This window comes from Polypterus senegalus, chromosome 1 (assembly GCF_016835505.1).
Source record: "Polypterus senegalus isolate Bchr_013 chromosome 1, ASM1683550v1, whole genome shotgun sequence".
NCBI lineage: Eukaryota > Metazoa > Chordata > Cladistia > Polypteriformes > Polypteridae > Polypterus > Polypterus senegalus.
The window spans coordinates 37,111,826-37,136,041 of record NC_053154.1 but is presented as its reverse complement, the minus strand read 5'-3'; the positions used below and the strand labels follow the sequence as shown (position 1 = coordinate 37,136,041).

At 37.7% G+C, this 24,216-nt stretch overlaps 1 pseudogene; it reads right to left on the bottom strand.

The window, feature by feature from the left end:
* Positions 1-686: 686 nt before the first annotated feature.
* LOC120524656 overlaps positions 687-24,216 on the bottom strand; it is a 79,881-nt pseudogene continuing 56,351 nt past the window's right edge.

Sequence of the window (24,216 nt, the reverse complement as noted above, 5' to 3'; positions counted from 1 at the left end):
ATGGCTTGAAGACCCTTTTGAGCCCGACACCTTTGACCTCACTTCCTGTCTCCCCCTTTAAAAGCCTCCACCTTTTCCCTATTCACTCAGTTCTGTTTTGTACTCGGTTTTGTGCGCAGCAGTGCTGTTTAAAATTTCCGAACTTTGCAGTCAGGATACCAAATATACAGATGGCTGCCCCAAACCTTGCTATGACTCAGAGTGGACTTTGTGACACCAGAGTGGACTTTGTGACACCAGTACATCAGTAGTAGCAGGCAGAGGACAGGAACCAGCTGTGGATGGCACACCCTTCTGCTGCAGAGCTCACTTACACTCACAATGGACCCAATCAGAGTGCTCAATCAACATAATAAGGCCATTTATTTAGGAAGTAAGAGAAAAACAGTGAAACGAACCCCAGGAGAACATACAGACTCCACTAAGCAAGTATCTGAACCAGAAATTGAAACCAAGATCTTAGAGCTATAAGATATTTGGCACTAGCACCTGAGCCACAAGTTCAAGGTAATTATTTTGGCCTTATTGCATAAAACCTTATGTTGTATTTTATATCAAATTTTCCACAGATCCTGGGTGGACTGTAAGTTTTCTCCTGTCACATATCTGGTTCTCACCTTTAGCCTACAGTTCCAAAAGTCACTTTTCAACCACAAATATCTAAAATTTGAGCACAGAACAAATAATTAAAAGTTCATAGTGTTTATTTAATAGTGTCAGCACCAGAAATATCACTGTTAACCTTTCAAAACACCTTAAAGTTTTTATTTTCATGGAAAATGCTGAAAAAAATAACTAATCTACAAGAATTGTAAGTGTACAATTTGAAGCAGTACAATTTAAAGAATAATCTCAAGCACAATTAGGCAACTTCCTTGTGCTGGTGAGTGTGGTTTGTTTCATCTCTAGGTTGGAGAATCGCAAGTTCTTCTCCATCAAGTCCAGGTTGAAACAGCGGGTACAGTTTCCCAGTGACCCCTCCATTGAAGGTGTAGATGTGCCAGCGGTCCTCCACACTGTAAAATGAGAGGAGCCCCTCATCACAATCCAGGTACATGCCCACCTTCTGGGGTATCGCTCTCAGTCGCAGTGTGGTCTCGGGGGTCAGTCAGTGCAGTCAGCTCATCACCATACAGCCTCACAATCCAGTATCCTGACTGAGGTTTCAGACTCACTCGTCCTTTCCTCTGTGCAGACTCACTGACGACACCCAAATGCCAGTCACACCTCTCCTTCACATCCGCCTCCCAGTAGTGTCGTCCTGAAGTGAAACACTCCTTCCCCAGGACAAAGAACCAGGTGTCAAATCTGAGTGGAGTGTCAGGGACGTTCTGATCTTTATGCTGATCTCGTACACAAATACCATCTGCAGACACGACAAGGTGGGGGTGTGCAGTTTCAGGGTCCAGAGTCACACGAGCTGAAGAGAGATGGGAGTGGAAAGGGTCAGTAGCAACTAATGGACAATCACAAGGTGATGAATCCTACAATTGTCTGGGCAGATGGATACTTTTGAAAGAAATCTTGCCCCATGGTAATGGAAACTGAAGTTATTATTGTAATAAAGTTTGTTCAGAATTGTAACTCCTTTGAACAACACATTTGACAGACGCTGACCCCCTGAGCTCATTCAGTATATACTTTGTGTGGCAGTCACAGAACAAGTGTATGAAATAACTAAACAGACAGAGAAGCTACACAAGATGTACTCACATATAAATTCCAGGCTTTGCTCACTTGGGTTTTTCAACTTTGATGATTAATTACAGTTTTTTGCATTTTATAACTTAAAACACAAGTACTCACCAGCTGCTTTACAAATTATCTCCCATTCTGAAAAAAATAGAAGATCGGGGTTAGATGATTAAAACACACACACCTAGAACTGAATGCTCTCCCCAGTTTTATTTGATTATATAACTCTTAGTCAGGAAGTCAGAATTTTGGAAAACTTAGCACAGGAGAAAATAAAAGCACAAATTAAAATAAAACTCAGCCATGACCCAAGAACTGTTTTTTCTCGAGCTCACCCTGAGACTCCATTTAAGCTTTAAAAGAGAGAAGACACTCTAGAATGTTCCACTGATATGATATCATAGGTTCCTGCGAAGGGTTTTCACTTTCAGGTCCAGACATCAGGCCTTTTTATTAACATGGCATGAATATGAGAGCAAAATAATAAAACTAAGCCTGTCCATGGTGGCTTTTCCAAGGCAGTGACCAATCTAGCTGACAGTGTCTGCCTCCATGATGACTGTCCCATGAAGTGCTTCCTCTCACCATCCACTGCTATTGTTGCTCCTTTACTCGTGTCCAGACTCAAGCTCAAGCACTCCCTTTGGATTTCATTAACGTTATGATTTTTGTACAAAGTTATTGCATATTTTCTGAGTACTTTATGCCACTGGTGCTTTCCCAAGGGTACACAAACTGAACACTGCCTGTGTTATGATGGAACAAAATAACACAAAAGCAAACACAGAGCCTTTACTAAACAATTCTTTTTACTAATTATTTTAAACTGCTGCTTCACCCAGGTGTCTCAGTGATTATCGATATTGCGTAACATTTGAAAAGTCCTAAGTTGAAATCCTTGTCCGGTCACAGTTTGTGTGGATTTTCTTCTGAGTACTTTGGTGTTTCCCTGACATCAATAAGGCTTGTGTACCACATCTGTCAACTCTGTCTGTTAACTGACAACTCTACATCAGCCTAGAGTGTGTGTGTGTGTGTGTGTGTGTGTGTGTGTGTAAGTGGGCCCTGTAATGTCTGACCCAAGGTTGGTTCCTCCTCTAGGATGCCACAAATATAATCAATAACCAGTATGCCACTGTGATTTATGTTTTAAATAGTTAGGCAAAAACTTATCTGATTATTTCCAGTACTTAGGGTATATTTACACTTTGATTTAGCTCACATTAAAATAAAAATAAAAGTTTTCAGCTTGTACTACAGTGTATGTGCTGCAGAAAAAGTCTGTTTGAAATGTAAACATCCAAGCAAATCAAAAAATATACAACATAATATACATGACAAGAACAGACATTGGCAATTTACCTAAAGTGAGTGTTTTTAGAGAGGTGAGAAGGAGTTCACAGGGTGGTCAAGATGCCAAATAAACCAGCAGGTTTTCCTTCATGGGTGTAAACTTAATCTCACTCGAGTCACGAAGATCTGCCTATCTGACTGATGTCTTAATTTGCTCAGTGGTGTTAGATTAAAAGACTGAACTTTTGAAAAATGAGCCACTGCAAGTTTTCACACAAGACCACTCAACCTTATATGTGACATAATCTGCAGTCACCGTAGCTAATAAAGGTGAAGAATTCAATTACTAAAATTGTGAATTACACTGTTAAGTGGAGTTTTTTTAACTGTGTCAGTCATCTGCTGGCCTGATTTGTTTTGTCTTTAAACTTAAGTTCATGGATCTCTTTAATAAAGTGTTGACAAACTGAAAAGTAAAAGGCCGACTTATCTATCTTATAATAAAGTAATACACTGAATTGCAAACAATATACAAATGTTGATTGATTGAATTACCATGAAACTCACATTACTGTATTAAACATATGGACTCTGTTTCTGTTTGTTACACTTCTTTTAGTGTTTGTTTAAAATGTCCTTCAGCTGGTCAGTTAACACACTTATCAGTAATGATTTCAATTCATCTTCTATAAAATTTTGTTTGTAATTTATCTTAATGAAAAAATAAAGCAAAAAGTAATACTAATAGAATTAAAAACCGTTTGACAGATTTTCATTCACTGAAAATGGCAGATGCTTTTATTTCTGAACATTTTTGTTATCGAGGTCCACAGTGAAGCTGATATTCCTAAAAGCAGCTCCAGAGTGGCAGAGTTTGTCACCCATGGACCTCATTCAGGCCTTCAAACCCAAGCACCTCAGAGGAATCAAGCAGATAACTGACATTACAAGAAATAGCAGGGATAATACAATTATTGGGTAAAGGGTATCATTTTACAATTTGTTTTAATGTTTGTGCGAACTTCTGAATTTCATCACAGGACTCCACAACAGAAGGGTGAATGTGAGCACCTACAAAACAGTCCTGACTCCACTTATCAATGACAAGAACAATAACAGAAATTACATACACTGTAAAGACAGCTTTTGTCTGCCATGCCTGAGATAAACGACTAACCCAGTACTTTACAAACTTTTCTTATGGTGACTTGTACCCCATGGTGATCCAAATTTCTGCTGTACCCCCTTCCCACATAATAGGCTTATGTTTATTTTCATACACATGCGAATGGGAAACAACTCCAAGGCTTCTTTTTGACTCGCGCTAGAAGAAGACCTCACGTTTATTTCATTTTGCCAACTTTAATATACGAGGATTGCTTTGGCACCTCAACTCTTTTTCATCTTGTTTTGTCCTTTATTACAAGGTAGATAGATATTAGAAGTAATAGATATTTTGTTTTTACATTTAAAGATGCTCTGCATTTATTGACTTGGATATGACTAGTGAGTTTTACCAATATCTTGGATGTTAGGTCAAATGTGATGCAGGTTCACTTGCATTTCTTCATGATGCATTTGTAAACTTTCTGCCTTTCTGACATTCCTTTCTTATTATAACGGCTTTAAAGTCACAATTTTAAAGAGCTTTTTCAATGTCAGTAATGCTTATGTGGCAATCTTAGCCAATAACACAATCTGCATCTTAGCCAACTGCTAGCTTGACACACAATGAAGAAGAAATACTAAGCTTCACCTTTATTTCTTTTTGGTGTAAATATAAAGGAGGGGTGTCACGCTGGCGCAGTGGTAGCGCTGTTGCCTTGCAGTTAGGAGTTCGCACATTCTCCCCGTGCCTGCGTGGGTTTCCTCGGGGTACTCTGGTTTCCTTCCACAGTCTAAAGACATGCAGGTTAGGTGCATTGGCGATTCTAAATTGTCCCTGGTGTGTGTGTGTGTGCCCTATGGTGGGCTGGCGCCCTGCCCGGGGTTTGTTTCCTGCCTTGCACCCTGTGTTGGCTGGGATTGGCTCCAGCCCTGTGACCCTGTAGTTAGGATATAGTGGGTTGGATATTGGAAGGATATAAAGGGGAAAAAACAGAAAATGAGTTTAGACCCGTTTCTTATTCATTAAATGTCAGCTCCTGTCTGAAGCACTAAATTGGCATCCTGGTCTGCAAAGTGTCAAGATGGGTAGGATCCTGAACAGTAATGTGTTGTTCACTGGCTTTTTGATTTGTGCACTGATAACCCTATTTTAATGAAAGGATGTTTTTAAGTGTCACATTTTTTGAAAGCTGCAGTTTTAAGCAACAGTGAATGATTCAAACTAAAAAAATAACAATAAGAATATAAACAAAGCACATCTGGTACAAATGTATATTCAGCACTCAGAATATTTAAAGTATGTTTGAAAATATTTGATGAAATAATTATTTTTAATACAAGTATTTGAAACTTAATGTTTGGTTAATTTGACAGCCCTGCTGTAGATAGGTTTGTTCAAAATCGAAATTCATATTTGAAATTAAAAATATAAATCAAATTAGAGCAGTACATGCACATCACACCTCAAGATACATTAACACCCAATTATGAAAGTTCTTTATTAGCCTTTTGGTTCTTTGGCTCTTCACAACTGTGTCCAGTAAGATTTCTCTATTGTAGACAAATGTTATGGAAGGAAAACTCACAGAGACAACAACTGTCCATGGGATTCAAATGAAGGATGCTGGATCCATGAAGCAGCAACGAGAACCACTGCTCTCTTCATGACTTATTTCACATGCTCAACAATAAATTGAAATGATCTCAGAAGGTGTGATGAATATATGGGATGGAAATAATCATAACAGAAACCATTAAATGGAAGATAATGAGTTAACCAAATATACCTTAATTTCATTTTCACATATAAGTTCATAGCTTTTGGCAAAGCTCAATAGTATGATATGTAATTTAATAAAGAACTTGCAAAACTGCTTTTAAGAATTTGGCTAAAATTAACTTTTACGTATATAGGTACAGATGAGAAATACTTAAAAATCAACATCACAAAATATGGATGTTCCTGAATCAAAAGAAAACATCATTACATATGAGGCATTAAAATGTATGTAGTCAACAGCTAAAATAAAAAATAACTCCAGTAGTTGACGATCTAAACCCATTTACACAGCTTCAGGCATATTAGAGAAACCTGCAAAGAGCTCCAGACCTCTACACACACTTAAAATGGAGATTTTAACATTAGCAGTCAACCCAACATGCACTTCTTTGGGATGTGGGGGGACAAGTAGAATGTATGCAGATCTCACACAGACAGCGTCAAGGCTGAGATTCACACTCAGTCTACTGGAGCTACAAGACAGCAGAGCTAATCATCGTTCTGCAGTGCAACTGTAAGACTAAAATGTCAACTGAAAAACAATATTAACAGGGAAATTTTTATCACCTGAACAGTTTTTATAATGTTTTATTTTAGGGGTAAGAGAACAAAGAGTACAGTATGAGCATAGAGCATGACTCAACAATCTCAAACCCACTTTATTCAAAAACCCATTATTCTCAAACCATGGACAGATGAGAATATACATGAGGTTAACAATCTAAAACAATAAAGAGGGCTCAAAAGTACTAAAAACTTATTGTTCTAATATTGACTGACATATGACAGGCATTTCCTAACACCAGTCATAAGACAGAAGCTGCACTATTCATCCAATACTGAATATCCAGATACAGAGTCATTAGGCACCAAAGCCATTTCCAGAAACATCACATGCAAAGTAGGAAACAACTCTGGATGGGCTGCCAGATCATCTGACGCCCACAATCTCACTCAGTCAGTTAACATTGAACCTAAAATGAATGCCTTTAGTATGAGAGAGGATCAGGAATTCATTGAAAAGCCCAGGTGAATTATCACCAGTTGTTTAGCTGTTTTATTGGCATAGAAGGGAAGGTCAGGCTGGCATCCTGGCCAGGATGGATGGTTTCCTTACCTGGCCAGAAGGCCATTATAACCTATAGACAGTGAGAGATGGCCTACCAGGAACATGTGTTACCACAGTACTCTGGGTGGCAGCATCACTCTTGCGGTGCTCACATTTGGACACCCACAGGGCTGCATGGGAGCTGTTGTTGTAATGGGCAACCCTGCTGTGATCCTTGGGTGCCACTAGAGGGTGCTGCTGGGGGTTTGTGACCCAGAAATGCTTCCTAGAGATGATAATATTTCCTCTGAAGTACTCCCTCTTGCCTGGAAGGAAAAGGAAGGAAAGAAGCAAGAGAAAAGTAATTTATTTAATTATAGAAAAAAATCTTGTATGATAGTGATTCTTAAAATAAAAGTTCTCTTGCTACCAGGGCCTGTGTGTTTGTAGATGTGTCAAGTGCTTTGAGACACCCCCATCAGATCACATTCTATAGGCGGTCACATGCTAATGTTAAAGAAATGCAAAGTGATAATTGAAACACAACATATACAGATTTAACCTTCTTTGTGTTAACCTGAAGTGCCTCTCGTGTTACAGATTCTTTGTAAATTCCTGAGGCCTACTCAGGTTAATTTGTTTTGATGAGATATGAAGCATTAAGCACAAACAATAAGAAGTATTGTCATGAATTTATGTGTTCTGCCACTCTATAGTAACTCATCAATATTCATCAAAAGAAGCAGAAGTTCAACAAAAAAGCATAATGGCATATAAAAGAAAAGCTATAGAGACAATTTTAGAACAAACTGAAAATAAACCACATGTTATATCAAGCAATAGTGATGACAGTGTGAACTGGACATCAAATGTTGACACAGATAGTGACACTGATGCATACCGCACTGTATGACCGAACTGCTATGACATACCTGGTGGTTCACTATAGCAAGAAGTCAAAATGATTGCGCTCAAATAGAAAGACAAGAAAGACACCATTAAGCACTATTCACAAGGGTGCAACAGTCAATGTATTGTGTCAAGAGGAATGTGGAAGTCACTAAGCTCTGCACTTTGGTAACCTAAAATAACACAAAGGCATGCAACTCATGTGCATTATGGACTGATATTCTGTCCTTTCCCTGGTTGTTGCAAGGTGCTGCGATTCCTAAAATTCAGGTCTGGGTTAAAAAAGGACAAAAAAAAAAGCTTTCCCAAGAAAGACATCAGTCAATTGTTGTGTTACAAAATGAAGGTTATTCCATGCAACAGATTACAAAGAAGGATTTCATACAATGGTGTTCCCTTAACTCTTGAGAGTAGAGTACTGCACAATGGGTCAAACCAGGAGAGAAAAAAGTCAAAGGGCCAAATGCACAACTGTACAGGAGTTAAAAAAAAAAAATCAGAGCTTGTAGTTTGAGAAAGAAACATCTTACAGGTCCTCAGTTGGCTACTTCCTTAAATACACGTCAAATATCAGTGATATCTGCAGGTGTGAAATGAAGGGAAAAGTTTAGAATCACCCAGAAATCCAAAGTCCAATCTCTATGTTTTGCACATTTTAATATTTGCTTTTTACTGTTTATGATTTGTGAAGTATTTTTAGCTATACAGCTGTGGTACTTGTTGCCCTAGATCCCTTTTAATACAGTTAACAGACTTTATCAACCTGCTGGTAAAACTCCATATTTCTCTGTTGAGCACTGTAACCTATTTTTGGACTATTTTCAGTAACAAAAGTATGACCATATATCAAAGTTTCCCTACTAATCATTCCTCATCTCTGTCGACTGATTATACTTCTAGATCTACAGTTTTTTGTTTTTTTTTGTCTAAATTTAACCTCACTACACCAACTTATATTGCTGAAGTAATATCTAAATTAAATCAATCTACCTGCCACCTAGATCCTGCACCTACTTTACTGATGAAGGCTTGCACTGACAAACTTTCTGCCCCATTTCTCACTTTATTAACTGTAGTTTCCACATGCGTGTTGTTCCAAATGATTTAAAACTGCTGCTGTAGCCCCTGTTTTAAAAAACCTGGCTCAGATCCCTTACAGCTAAAATTTTACCGCCTAATTTCTAAACTTCCATTTATGACTAAGATATTAGAAAAGGTTGCTGCTGCTCAACTCAATGATTATTTAAATTTACATAACCTGCTTAAGCCTTTTCAATCTGGACTCAGAGCCCTTCATAGTACTGAAACTGCTTTACTTAAAGTAGCCAATGACTTACTGATAACTGCAGATTCTGGGATGGCCACTATTCTAGTTCTTCTTGACTTGAGCACAGTGTTTGATACAGTTAACCATAACATTTTACTGTCCCAACTTTCAGCTATTGGTATCTCTGGTGCCACTCTTTCTTGGTTCCCATCATACCTCAGTGATCGCCAGTATTATGTCTTCATTAGGGAATCCAAATCTGCCACTACTTCATTCACACAAGGTATCCCTCAAGGGTCAGTTCTCGGTCCAATCCTCTTCAACATCTATATGCTCCCATTAGGGAGATTATCCGTCGGTATGGTCTGAGCTTCCATTGCTATGCCGATGACACACAACTTTATGTAAGTGTGGATGCAACTGCAACATCTTCACCTGTTGCACTGACTGATTGCATTCAGGAAATAAATCATTGGATGACAGATAATTTTTGCAATTCAATCTTGATAAAACAGAGATCTTATTAGTTGGCACCAAATCTGTCCTCTCTACCCTTCATGGGCTAAAAATTGACATTGATGGGATCCTGGTTGAACCCTCAGCATCAGTCCAAAATTTGGGTGTCACCTTTGATCAGCTTATTACTTTTCAACCACACATTAGCTCAATAGTACAGACAGCCTTTTTCATCTTCGCAGTATTGCTCATCTGCATTCTTTCCTCAGCGTGAAGGATACTGAAACACTCATTCACAGTTTCATCACCACCCGTCTGGACTATTGCAATGCATTGTTTTATGGCCTCCCGACTAAATATATCAATAGATTACAATATGCTCAGAATTCTGCTGCTCGTTTACTTACACACACTAAAAATCAGCTCACATCATTCCTGTCCTCTATGAATTACATTGGTTACCAGTTTCTTCAAGAATCAAATATAAAATTATCCTTATCTCTTTTAAGGCCCTTCATGGTTTAGCCCTCATTATCTGTCTGAGCTGCTGCTTCCTTACACTCCTGCCCGTGCATTACGATCACCTGACACTAAGTTACTCACTGCACCTAAATACAGGTTAATAACTATGGGTGGCAGAGTTTTCAAAGTGATGGCCCCTAAAATTTGGAATTCTCTCCATCTCAGCCTTCGCATGGAAAAGTCTATTATTAATTTCAAACATCTGTTAAAACACATCTCTTCAATGAGTATTAATCTTCATGTATGTAATTTCTACTGTCTTCTATTGAATTGTAAAGTGTCCTTGAGTGTATGAAAGGTGCTACATAAATAAAACATTATTATTATTATTATAAATTAATGTTGTTGTTGCACAACACTGGCAAGACAAGTGCAACAAAAGTTTCATCAACTGCTCTAAAAATGACAGACTAAAATCTATTCAGAGATGACCCTTTTGCACTGAGTATCTATTCCTGCTTAATTCCAATGCTTAAATGGTTCTGCAACTTTACAAAATATAGTATTTGTTGTCTTTCAACTAGTATCTGTTGTTAACAAGTTCAGTGTAATATCATGGGATTTCCTTGAAACAAACCTGCTCAATGAATAGCTTTACACTCATCACTGTCAATGTGGCAATGTATGACTTAACAGCTACATGTACCTTGATATGTACTTAAACTTTAATAAAAAATCCATCCATTATCCAACCCATAAATATCCTAATTACAGGGTCACAGGGGTCTGCTGGAGCCAATCCTAGCCAACACAGGGCGTAAGGCAGGAAACAAACCCCAGGCAGGGCGCCAGCCCACCGCAGACTTTAATAAAAAATAAAAATAAAAAAATAAAACAAGAATTTTAATAACATCTAACACCAGCTATGAAACACAGTCAAAGGAGGGAAGAGAAAACTCCTCCAGAGAGTTCCCTTGACTTTATGACAGTGGGCTTCCTTGATGCTTTTGGCACCCAGTACTAAAGACAGGAAGATTATAAGAATTGAGCTGCCTGGTGTAGAGTTTCTGATTCCAGAGACAGTGTTAAGAAGAAAGCGTTAATGTTTGAGTGGAGTTCAAGCCACTGAATCAGTGACAAACAACATATAACACTGCATTTATGCAAAAACATCCAAAGTGTAATTGCCTGGAAGACAGCAGGGAATGGCTATTTCTATAAAATGTGCAAACACAAATATAAACTGGTGTACAAGGCCTGTTAAATAACATGAATTGTGGGACCCTCTGGATTATAATATGGCGATCAACTCCATTGTTCCATCAGACACCATATACTGTAGGCCTAAACATTTTCTTATCCTTGCTCTTTGTTGTTAGATTTTTGAAGGTGGCCAATGTCTTTACTCCCACTTTCTTAAATTATTTTTTGTCTTTTTTGAGATCTAAATTTTTAATGTCTGGTTTCATTTCTGCCCAACACTGTTAAGCTAGGTGCCGGTGGGTTAGAAAAATCCAATCATGAATAAATGAATAAGTAAATGGAAAATGTTAGTTATTAAAATAATTAAATACATTTTTGGCTGTCTAGAATGTGGCTCTGCTTTTAGAACTCAGTTTATACTTAATCAATTCTAAATAAAGTCTGAGTGATTTTTAATATTCTAGTTGTATATTACACTATTAATAGAACATGCTTTGACACAAACACACAGCAAAGAGCTGGTGGCAAATAGGAAGGATAGTGCAGTTCTTACTGCACTTCAAGAAAATCATTTTAGTAGCTATGCTAAATGGTGCCAAGGAAATGGATATGACACTTCTAAAGCTATGAAATATTTAGAAAACCTAGAAACTATCTAAATTATCAAGCATAGTGTGACCTCCCCAGATGTGCTACAAGTTCTGTATCAAGATCGTAGGATGAGTCCAGCTGTCTGATGCTATGCATGGGCACTGACCACTTTGATAGACAAGACACCTTTGTCTAACCTGTTCCTTTTATCTAACTTACAAAAATATGCAGATAGATAGATAGATAGATAGATAGATACTTTATTAATCCCAAGGGAAATTTACATAATCCAGCAGCAGCATACTGATAAAGAACAATATTAAATTAAAGAATCATAAAAATGCAGGTATAACAGACAATAACTTTGTATAATGTTAACGTTTACCCCCCCGGGTGGAACTGAAGAGTCGCATAGTGTGGGGGAGGAACGATCTCCTCAGTCTGTCAGTGGAGCAGGACGGTGACAGCAGTCTGTCACTGAAGCTGCTCCTCGGTCTGGAGATGATCCTGTTCAGTGAATGCAGTGGATTCTCCATGATTGACAGGAGTCTGCTCAGCCCGTCGCTCTGCCATGGATGTCAAACTGTCCAGCTCCGTGCCTACAATTGAGCCTGCCTTGATTACCAGTTTGTCCAGGCGTGAGGCGTCCCTCTTCTTAATGCTGCCTCCCAGCACACCACCACATAGAAGAGGCGCCGCCACAACCATCTGATAGAACATCAGCAGCATCTTATTGCAGATGTTGAAGGACGCCAGTCTTCTAAGGAAATATAGTCAGCTAAATGTACCTAAATGGATCCTAAAACTGTTCTTTTCTTGTGCACTAGTATCTTCAGCTGGACACACCCTGTCACCCTTGATCAGTATAGATGAGCTTCTTCAGATTCATTAGCACTGGCATTTCTGACATCTGACCTGAACTCACAAACCTGAGGCTATGATTGTTTAAAAATACACAAGAGTGTCCATGGCTTCTGACCAGCTACACCAACTGTGAAGTAAACAGAGAATTCACACCTTTTACAATTGGACTGTTGAACGGGTCATTCTAGTTGCATTAACATGCAGTTTGAATACATTTCCAGAGTAAACTGGTGAAAATTTAATTAAAGCATAAATAAAAAGATCCACAAACATGCTGATTTATTAAAAGTTATCTCATGAAAAAAGCATCTGGCAAATGTCTCTCCTCATGATGTTATATTTTACTTCAAGATCAAAGTTCAGACTGGCAGGTTTAGGAATATATCACGATAAGTTAAATGTATATTGATTAACTTATTGACTAATTTAAATCTATTATCACCATAAAATGTGAATGCTAAATCTTTGCACTGTATACTGTTCATTACTGTTGCATAGAATTTTCTATATCATTTTATTTATCACTACTTTATATCTCTTTTATTTGCAATTGCTATGCTCCTCTTTTTATCTGCTGCTGGGCGTATAAGTGCAAACTGTTGCAACTCTCTACAGATGTTTATAAAATAAATGCGATTTAGGCTGTGTAAATTTTATTAATATGCAGCAGAATCAAAGTGAATAAACAAGCATGAGTCTGATCACTAAAAAGTCAGTATCATTCATCTAAATAGATAATCCAAAACTAAAGTTAATGTTATTAAATGATCCAAGCTGAGAATACAGATTTTTTAATTAAATTCCTTTTTGCAGAAATATCTCTTCTGCTAAGTTTAGCCTTCTCTTTCCATGTAATTCAGATAATCTTCTAAGGTGGAGTTTGTCCTTAAATACCAGGGTGGTCACAATGTCATAAGCCGATGAACATGCAAAAGAATCTGACAGCAATGGCTATGATGGAAAACTCAGTCAAAGGTAAAATGGATTTCTATTGCAACCAAAATGCATCAATGCCTTACTTACTTACTTCCCAACACTTACTGTAGTTTATACACCCAGACTGTCAGTTATCCTCTGGGCAGTACCACTTTTATTGCAGAAAACTGCCAGAATCTTGACACAAACATAGGACCTCTGACCAAAAGTGTGGTTTATGGAAAATCATAAAGCTTAAAAACCTTTTTAATAAAGATATTCACCATCTCCTTAGATGTGAGGTAATGTCTTGAAATGAACAAACTGTATACTCTTAGAAAATCAATTAACATCACAAGAATGGTCGTGTACTCCTTAGAAAGTGGCAAATTGGTAAAAAAATCCATGAAGAACTCCACCCAAGGTCTCCCAGCAGGGAAGGAATTGGAGATAGCAATCTCATGGGTAATCGTTGTTTTGATTTGGCTCTTCTGTACACCTCACAGGCTTGAACACTTTTTTAATATTGTGACTCAAACCTTCCTATCTCCATTCTGGGTTATTCCCATATGAAAAGCAATGACACAGTAGTGGCCAAAAGTTTTGACAGTGACACCAATGTTGTGTTTTGCAAAATTTACATCTTTAGTTTTTGTGGTGACAATTCATATTGTTTTTATATTATTGTGCATATTAATGCACTGTAAAGAGCTTTATTAGCATAAAAAGTTAACTTTACAACAAAAACTATTTTAATTCATTTTGGCCCTGGCACAAAAAACGATCAGCTAAAAGTGTCCAACAAGCACCAGGGCGGTCTCCTCCTGAAGAGTCAGCTTCAAAACTGTGATGCCACCAGTGCAGAGATTGCTCTGTATTGGCAGCAGGTGAGTGGAGTGCGTCTGCATCCACAGTGAGGTGAAGACTTTTGGACAATGGCCTTGTGTCAAGAAGGGCAGCAAAGAAGCCATTTCTTTCCAAGAAAAACATCGAGGACAGACTGAAATTCTGCAGGAAGTATAAAGATAGGACAGCAGAAGAATGGTGCAATGTTATTTTTTCAGAAGAATCCTGCTTCTGACTGTTTGGGACATCTGGAAAATCGATCGTCCAGAAGAAGAAAAGGTGAACACTACCATGAGTCCTGTGTTGTGCCAACAGTGAAGCATCCTGAGACAATCCATGTGTGGGTTTGCTTCTCATCTAATGCAGTGGGCCCACTCACAATTCTGCACAAGAACACTGTCATAAATAAAGAATGGTATCAAAATGTCCTCTAAGAGCAACTTCTCCCAACAATCCAGGAGCAATTTGGTGATGCTCTGTGTATTTTCTAACATGATGCAGCACCATTCCACAAGGCAAAAGTAATAACGAAGTGGCTCTGAGATCCTAACATTGAAAGTTTGGACCCGTGGCCAGGAAACTCCCCAGATCTTAATTCCATTGAGAAACTGTGGTCAATTCTCAAAAAAAGCAGGTGGACAAGCAGAAGCCCACAAATTCTAATCAACTCTAAGCACTAAAAAAGCAAGAATGGATCGACGTTATTCAGGATTTGGCCCAGAAGCTGATATATTTCCAACTTTGTAGGAAATAACATAACTGAATTATCTAAAAAACAAAGACCATATTGCCACTTGTCTATCTTGTCATTTAGTGTCATGATTTAGGTTGAAATTTAAGGTTTTATACCATTTTCCAGTTATGGAAGCCATTTTGTGTGCTGTAGTCAGGGTCACGTCCTGCATTTCCAGGGGCCTGGTTTCCGGGGTCATGAGCCTTAATCACCAAATGGGATGAAATGTCAGCCTTTTGCATAAAGCCTTATCTGATCTGCAGATAAAACTGAATTTACTTTTTTGTCTTCTGCTGTGATTATTTTCTTGTCTTACCTGCTTATTGACTTCAATATTTGCCACTCGTCTGGACTTTGGTCACTTTTTTTTATTTTTATTTTCATTTGTTTTGCCTTTTGCTCGCATCTCCCACTTTACTGTTTTTAAGCCTAGATAGGAAATGTAGCTGCTGTTAAATATAAAAGATTTTCATGATCATTGACAATGACAAAAGAATGTTAATTCCCTTTCAGCCAATGGTACTGTTATCCTACAGTAAGCATAACTGCCAAAAATACTCAATTTCCAGGGCAGTTCAGGAGAAGTAGATTCCTTTGAAATGTAAGCACACAGGTGCAATCTTCCTGAATCAGGAAAGCATTGGGATAAGACTGTGTCCGGCGTCCACTTCAAAAGATAGATTTACATCAGGACAGCATAAAAATGGTGCTGATGTAAACATTTCTTTTAAAGTGTCAAAATATTTCTGTGCTAAAGGAGTCTATTCAAGTTTTTGGAAGGATCACTTAGCCAAAGGGATCCCTTAGCTAAGGTAATTGGGTCAATTATAGTGCTAAAATTCTTTACCAATCATTGTACCTGTTTTAAACTTTCAGGGACTATCAAATTTAATATAGTCTGAACATTCAGTTTGTTCCTGTTTATCCCTGTTTCAGATATTTCATATCTTTAAAGAGAGTGCTGAGGCTGTGCTAAATTCACAGTTCTCTTCCTTAACGCATAGTCTCTGGAAGTCTATTTAGGACCTTTCCAACAAGCAATATACAGTACATTCCTTAATGCTGTGCAAGAAAATTTACTGTAAATATCATCATTATATAATGGAACATTTATTCCCAGTATACATATTATGAAACATGTTATTAACAGTTGACTGGAATACTGAAGCAAGGTAAATTAACTAACCCACAGGGTATCACTAAGTTTTCTTAATCCTCTGTTGTAATGTTGAAATTTGTTTTTCATTTACCTCTAGCACAAATTCATATAAAATTTTATATGATGGTTGAACCATTAATCTAATTTAAAAGGGAGGAGATGAGACCGAGGAAATTATTTTTAATTGATAATTAATGAGCTCTCTACAATCTATGCATGTGGTGACATGAGCTTTGCTGTGCATAGCCAGCTCATCCCTTAACTGTTGATTCTTAGGATTTGACAGTCTGCTCTTTCCAGGTTATTTATAAAAAAATGCCTTAATCATTTCATGCCTGTTTTTTCAAATATCCCACATAAAAACGTACTTTTCACTATTAAAAGATCAAAAAAGTGTTCTCCTTTTAGGCAACTCACAAAATAATCGAGATCACAAAACCTCTGTTTCCTAATTGAACAAACTGATGCATAGGTTGTCATGTTTTAACTGAAAATATCCTAAAATAAGATGGAAGAAATTTTTCTGATTAGCAAAAAACTAAGGGTTTTCAAAGCACAAATTAAGAAATGTTAACAATCCATTACCAGTAGGTCCTTCACCTTAACATAGAACTTGCAGTTTGCCTCTAACCGATTCAAAACTCCTGTGCTAGTTTAATTTTCTGTTCCCCAGCCTCAATTAGTGCTGAAAAATCCTTGTTGTTTATACACACACATACTTCCAAACAGTAATCAAAAGATGTTTGATTCTTGTACATGGCCACTCCAACCCTTAACAAAGACTGGAAATGTTGCTTAATTTCAAGATTAGGACAATTGCTACACCTCTGGTCAATGACCCCACAATAAAAGTTAATAACTCTCTTCATAACGTTGCTTGTGCATTGCAATACCTAATTTGTTTTTTTCCTACTATTTTAAGAGTGAAGAACTATTTTTCAACCTATAAATGTTTAATGCACTGTGGCAAAGAACCTATTTAGTCCTAACTAAATAATAATGCAGTACACCTGCATTTCTGGTGTGACCACATTGACATGAGAGAGAGATGCTGTCAGAAGGGACAGGCCACCCTTAGAAGCTGAGCAGAGGGGTTAGTGTGTGTGTTTGTGTAGGAATGAATGTGTGAAAAATAGAGAGTCAGAGATGATGAAGCTCTTAAAGAGCACAACTTACAAAAACTGTGTCACTTCTTAAATCTGTTGGCCTGGGTACTTGGCCATTGTTAGTTTGGGAAGTGTCCTGGCTTTCTGACGCTCATGCAGTTGGGAAAGGTGAGTGCAGATGCTGTTACCTTTGACCCCAACTGAATGGTGTGAGGCGGAGCTGGAGACATGAATGTGTAGACGGGAGGCACAGCACAAAACAAAATATCATTGGAGCCACAAACTAGAGAGGCACCTGAGGAAGGAGACAGTCTTCACTAAACCTCTAATGAGGTGTTTATTGTTATATAGGCAAGGAGTGATGAAATAATACATCAAATGATCTCCTGAGTCACGACTGGCAATGGACCTGCCAACCAGAAACAATACAATCAACACATACAAAAGTGCTGGTGCACACCATACAAATGACAGCGTGAAACTGCACTGTGGTGACGTCAAGTAAATCATAATAAAATATACAAATACCTCAGAAAATCTAAATATGTTAAAAATAAATACAGAAACAAAATCTAAACATCCAAAAATCATGAGAAGCATCACCAAAAAGATTACAAATCTCAAAATGATATATTGTTTAGATACACATGCAAATATGGCTTTGATTAAGTTATGATGAGTTGAATGGACATTTTTTAAAGTGTTTATTGTGTTCTTATAAAATGGCCATCACAAGCACACGATAATGTGATATGAGAGTAGCCAGAGTCTACCCTTACCTCTGATGCTACATTTAACAACAGTCTCTGGTTTGTCATGAAAAAATACTGGGCAGACGTGAGAGGCCATGACGTGACACACATGTACACACCTGATTTCAAGATGTAGCCAGTAGCCTCTGGAGGGAGAAACAAAAAGAGAAACTAATTAACAGAGAGGAAACATGAAAGAGATAAAAAGCACTTTGATCAATCTCAATTTTAGTTATGCACTTAAAATGTTTTCTGCATGACATACATTTTTTATTACAAAGAACTAACACATGGATTACTGATGATTTATGCAGAATTAAAACTTGGTAATGAAGTTAGAATTATGATGAGGACATACATTACCAACATGGTGTCAGTGAATAAGAAAATATCAAACAGAAACAATTTATGTTAGTGAAATGTTTTATAGTATTTTTAGTCTAATAAAATATTCTCATACAAACGTAATCTAATTCAGGGTATCGTATTATATTGTGATATGAAAAATTCTGAAGGACAAAAACAAAATCATGTGATACATTTCCTAAAACAACTATCAGTAAGCTTTTTGTAACAGCCCAGCTCATATGAGTTCATGTCTCTCACTTTACTGCTAGACAGACAAATATCTCAAACTTTAGAACAGTAAACTGCATCCAGTCAAAGTGTGTGGGGCTTAGACATTTGAATGACAATTCCTCAGTCCTGGAAGAATTAACAGTCTAAAATCAAACACAACAAAACTAACTATACTGGTAAGAAAAATAAAATATCCACACTTACAGAAGATTGAAGAGTTCTGATCTCATTTTATTAGCAGTAAAAGAATCATTAAAAACATTAGTAATTCTACTGAGATGTGTATTACATAGTGTGAAAGTGGGACAGGTAACAATAGATGTGCTACCCATGTAAATGTCCGCCTGGCCATGGCTGTTACTGACGGTTAGACTGACAGGACAGACAGTGGTATTGGGAGCCTGCTGGGAATCAAAGTGCCACTAGGAGGAGCTCCACTGGGGTGCCTGTAGACCTTTAAGTTCAGGCCATTTAACTCAGTAGTTGTACAGGCGTACAGTAAAGGGTTTCCAGATCCATGCTTAAGAAGCCCCTGCATTCAGCATACGGTCACGGGGATGCTAGGAGGAGTTGGGAGGAAGTTGCTGCTAAAGGCTCAGCAGATAAAGAGGCTCGATGTGAACTAAGCAAGGGGTAAGAAGTAAGAATACTTAGGTTCTTGTTATTTTTAATCCCCATGTGTTTATTAGATATTTGGTTTGGTTGTTCATCTGCTTTATTAATAAAACTCTTTTCTTCTGATACTTTTCTTCTTTTGGACATTATTTGCTTTGAGGATGATGCACAAGAGCCCCCTTCAGCCCATAACAGAAAACATAAGTTACACATTACTGATGTGAAAGGCAACTGTTTGCTATAACATTTGGTGATGTAGTTGTGTATTTATGTTTGCTAACTTAAGGTTTGAAGCTGCTATTCCAAAACACACTGGGGGTTTATATTGTGCTACTTTCCTTCAAGAATACGTGATTTTTTTATATTCATTAATTGTCTGAACTACAGGGTCATGAGGAGCCCCAGTTAAATTAATAAAAGATGAATATGTTTGTCCAACTGCCAAAGTGCACATTCTGTAAGAATCAAAAGATTTGCTGGAGCTGCTGATTAATCTCTCATTTACTCAATTCTGATAACAAGCAAATCGACCGCTCTTTTCAGACTAAACTTATTTAAACAGGTGCTGTTCAAAATTGTAGAACAACTAATGAGTAATATTCTGATTAATTAATTAAAAGTGTATAATAAAAAGAGTTTAGTTTTCATGCAGGCACCACATGACCCTTGATATAATTTTTTATAAAGAGTTCTTTCTTACTTATTTCTTTCCGTAGATCATCATTCTCTGCAAAAAGAAAAAAATGAGTTTGAGAAAATGACACAATGACACCCACTTTTGTCCGCTAGTTACTATTAGAAATTGCTACACCTTAGAGTTTGTTCACTCCTTTACTGCTCTTATTTCTGTTTTCAGTTTCTCTATTACTGGTGTTGATTTCTGTGACTCTTTACAGTTTATACATTTAACTTGTCCTGTCAGGGCAGTCCCACTTAATTTGTGAACAAGTTTTTCTACTTTTTTCCTGTTGAAGCATAGCAACTCCCTACTACACAATATACAGTGGAATCTTGGGTCATAACTGTAATTTGCTCCAAAACTCTGGTCATAACCCGATTTGGTCGTGACCCAAACTAATTTCCCCCATAGGATTGTATGGAAATACAATTAATCCGTTCCAGACCGTATGAACTGTATGTAAATATATTTTTAAGCACAAAAATAGTTAATCATACCATAGAATGCACAGTGTAATAGTAAATGAAATGTAAAACATTGAATAACACTGAGAAAACCTTGAACAAAGAAAAGTAATATTGCAAGAATTCACGCTATAGCCTTATGAACCGCTCACTGTAAACAATTTTTTTAATGAGTTTTAAGCACAGGGACAAAAATGAACATTTGAAAAATCCGTAATTTAATAAACAACCAAGAAAAGTAACATTGCAACAATTCACGCTACGAACCGAAAAATTAACATTTTAAAAAATCCTTAATACAAAAACTAACCATAAACAACCATGAAAACTAACCTTGCATGAGTCGAGTTCTGGCATGAAGGAAGTGAGGAGGAACTTAGTGACCCAACCCTTCGTGTTTGCCCTCCACATCACAGACAGTCTGGCTTTGTTTACATTGTGCTGCTTGAAAGCACGAGGGTTCTCAAATTAACTAGTAAACTAGTAGCAGCTTGATTTTTACGTTGCCACTAGCGTTACCACACAGGAAAACGGTTAACATGTCCTTCATTGGTTTACGGCTGGGCATAGTCTTCTCTTCCTGGGTAATGTAGGTCCTCTTGACATCCTCTTCCAGAACAATCCGGTCTCATCGCAGTTGAACACTTGTTGCGGGATGTAGCCTTCATCCTCTACAAATTTTGTGAAATGTTTCACGAATTCTTTCGCAGCTTCAGCGCTGGAACTAGTAGCCTCTCCATGCCTTACCACACTATGAATGCCACTTCTCTTGAAACTTTTCAAACCATCCTCTACTGGCTTTAAATTCCTCACTTTCGCCACTCATAGAAGGATAGTTTTGCAGCAAATCGGCGTGAATCTTCCTGGCTTTCTCTCATAACATCGCCTCACTTACGCTATACCCTGCAAGTTACTTCTCATTCAACCACACTAGCAACAGTTTTTCCACTTCTTCCAGCACTTGAGGCCTCTGCCTGGCCTCCTTTTGCAACATCAGCTGCTTTAATGACCTCTTTCTGCTTTAGAATAGTCAAAATCATAGATTTTGACTTCTTGTACTCGGCGGCAAGATCAGTAACACGAATGCCACGCTCATACTTTTCAATAATTTCTTTCTTTAATTCGATTTCAATTTTCTTCGAACCTTTCTTCTCACCACTCTTCACTAGCTTAGAAGTCATGGTTAACTGCAAAATTAATGCAAAAGCACACAAAATACAGTAGAGCACAAAGAGTTTACAGCGAAATCACGCACGTCTGACCAAGAACAATGCACAGAAAGAGACTGAACTCGTGAGGAACTTATCGGCACGTACAAACCAGAAAGGGAAATGAAATAGAGCACAAAGAGTTCACAGCGAAAGCACACACAATCGTGCAAGCATGCACGTCTGACTGAGAACAATGCAACACGTGAGGAAATCATCGGCGCATACAAACTGGTTTGTTCGTCAACCAAGTGTGTGGTCGTGAACAGATGCAAAAGTTTGGTGAACATTTTGCTTGTAACCCGATTTGTATGTGTTCAGAGACTTCATGAACTGAGGTTCCACTGTAATGTGAAAGTAATGAAATATGTTTTATGCCAATATAATTTTTCTCTTGCAATTCTTTTCAAGTTCATATGTAGATGACAGACTCTCTTTTATATTGGATCAGTTAAGTAAAATGTATGTGAAGACCACACTATATTAAAAATGTTTTTAATCTGTCTCTTCAAATGCTTACTAATCTCACATATAGAAGCTACTTAGCAGAAGGAATCCTCAATACACACAAATACTAAACTACAATACACACAAATACTAAACTACAATATCCTGTACGGTCCTCTCTACTGCAGCTGTCATAGTCCATATAACTCCCTCACCAAATGTTCCCCATTGCTTCTAAACTTGTTCTTTCATCTTTTTGCTGCTACTGACTTTCTCCAAATGCAGGCTTATCTCTCTTTACAAAGGAGAGCTCCTTTGACCGCATATTGTCTGTTCACAGCAAAATCTTCCACATGTAAGCACCACACCTCAAATCAACTCCAGGCCTTTTACCTGCTTAATTGATAATGACATAAAGACGGACTTGCCCACACCTGCCCATGAAATAGCCTTTGAGTCAATTGTCCAATTACTTTTGAGCTCCAGAAATAAAGGGATTGTGTTAATAAAATACTTTAGTTGCCTCACATTTTTATGCAATCGTTTTGTTCAACCCGCTGAATTAAAGCTGAAAGTCTGCACTTCAGCTGCATTTGAGTTGTTTCATTTAAAATTCATTGTGGTAATGTACAGAACCAAAATTAGAAAAAGTTGTGTCTGTCCAAATATTTATGGACCTAACTGTATGTTGAGTTGTTCCCTAAACCAAACCCCCAACTTTTATTTTGATTTCCTTCCTAGATAAAGGCTTTTCTGTGCTGTTGGACTAGAATGGTGTTCCTGTCTCACACACCCAGAAGTCGGCAGCCACGCAAGCCTCGGTCTGTGTGGAAACTGAGAATTCTCCATCATCTCAAAGACGTGCGTGTCTGGCTGCTCAGTAACACTTAACTGGCCTGATTGTGGTGTGTGTATGGTGTGTTCTGTGATGGACTGATGTCCTGTTCAGAAACAGTTCCTGTATTGTCCCTAATGCTTCTGGGATATTCTTCAGTACTTCACAACCCTGAACAGGAATAAGTACAGTAGGTACAACAACTGATAGAAGAATGAATTGAAGTAGACTCATCAAAAATGTTTTAACAATAACCCTGTATCTTTAAAGCACAGTTTATGTTTGTTTGTTTGTTCTTTATGCCCATTGAGATGATTATGGAATTGAGATACACACTGCAGCTGACCTTTCTTGTTGGGTCACACAAAGCTACATTATTATGAAGGTTGAGGATCCTAAAACAGAGACAGTTGGTGACGTACTATATGAATTGGCCTCAAGATTGAGCTGAAATACAAGGACGTGGAATGGACACTAAAACCAAGTATACAACTGCACTCTGAACAGTTCCTGGATGGCCATTACTAATGAAGAATGATGGGCCACTAAAGGACATTACTGTTGAGAAGGTTGGCATTCTGGAAGATGATAAATATTTACATATCAACCAATCAACCAGGCTATTGATTAATATAGTGATGTACTTTGTAACCCATTGAAATTCATGAACCAAGGAAATGTTAGAATAATTCAGAATATTTTAGGGGGTAGAAGCAAAGACATTTTTCAAAGATATACCCACAGCTAGACAGAGAAAAGTGGTTTTGAGAAGATAGCAGCCATCAGCCTCCCATCCCAGCAAGCCACAAGCCAAGATCCAGGTAAAGGAGAGAAAGAGAAGACCCTGTGACTCCTTCTGCATTTGGATGTGACAAGTGACCTTGGGCTTACAATCTATTTAGGAAGTCTATCTGGGAAGCATACTTAAATATTTAACTGCTCTTGTTGATTAAGTGCAAAAATTTGCTAGATTGTGTAAGAATGGTAATTCTTGATTTGATCAAAATCAACAAGACCATAATTTAATGCAAGGACAGAAGCTATGACTGTGCCACTATGAGCAATGCCTCACTGTGACTGGGATTTTTACTTTTCTTTCACTCTAGTCAATCTGGAATATTGTTATTTATTGATTGAGCTTTGCTTAAAAGAAAGTTCTATCTATCTATCTATCTATCTATCTATCTATCTATCTATCTATCT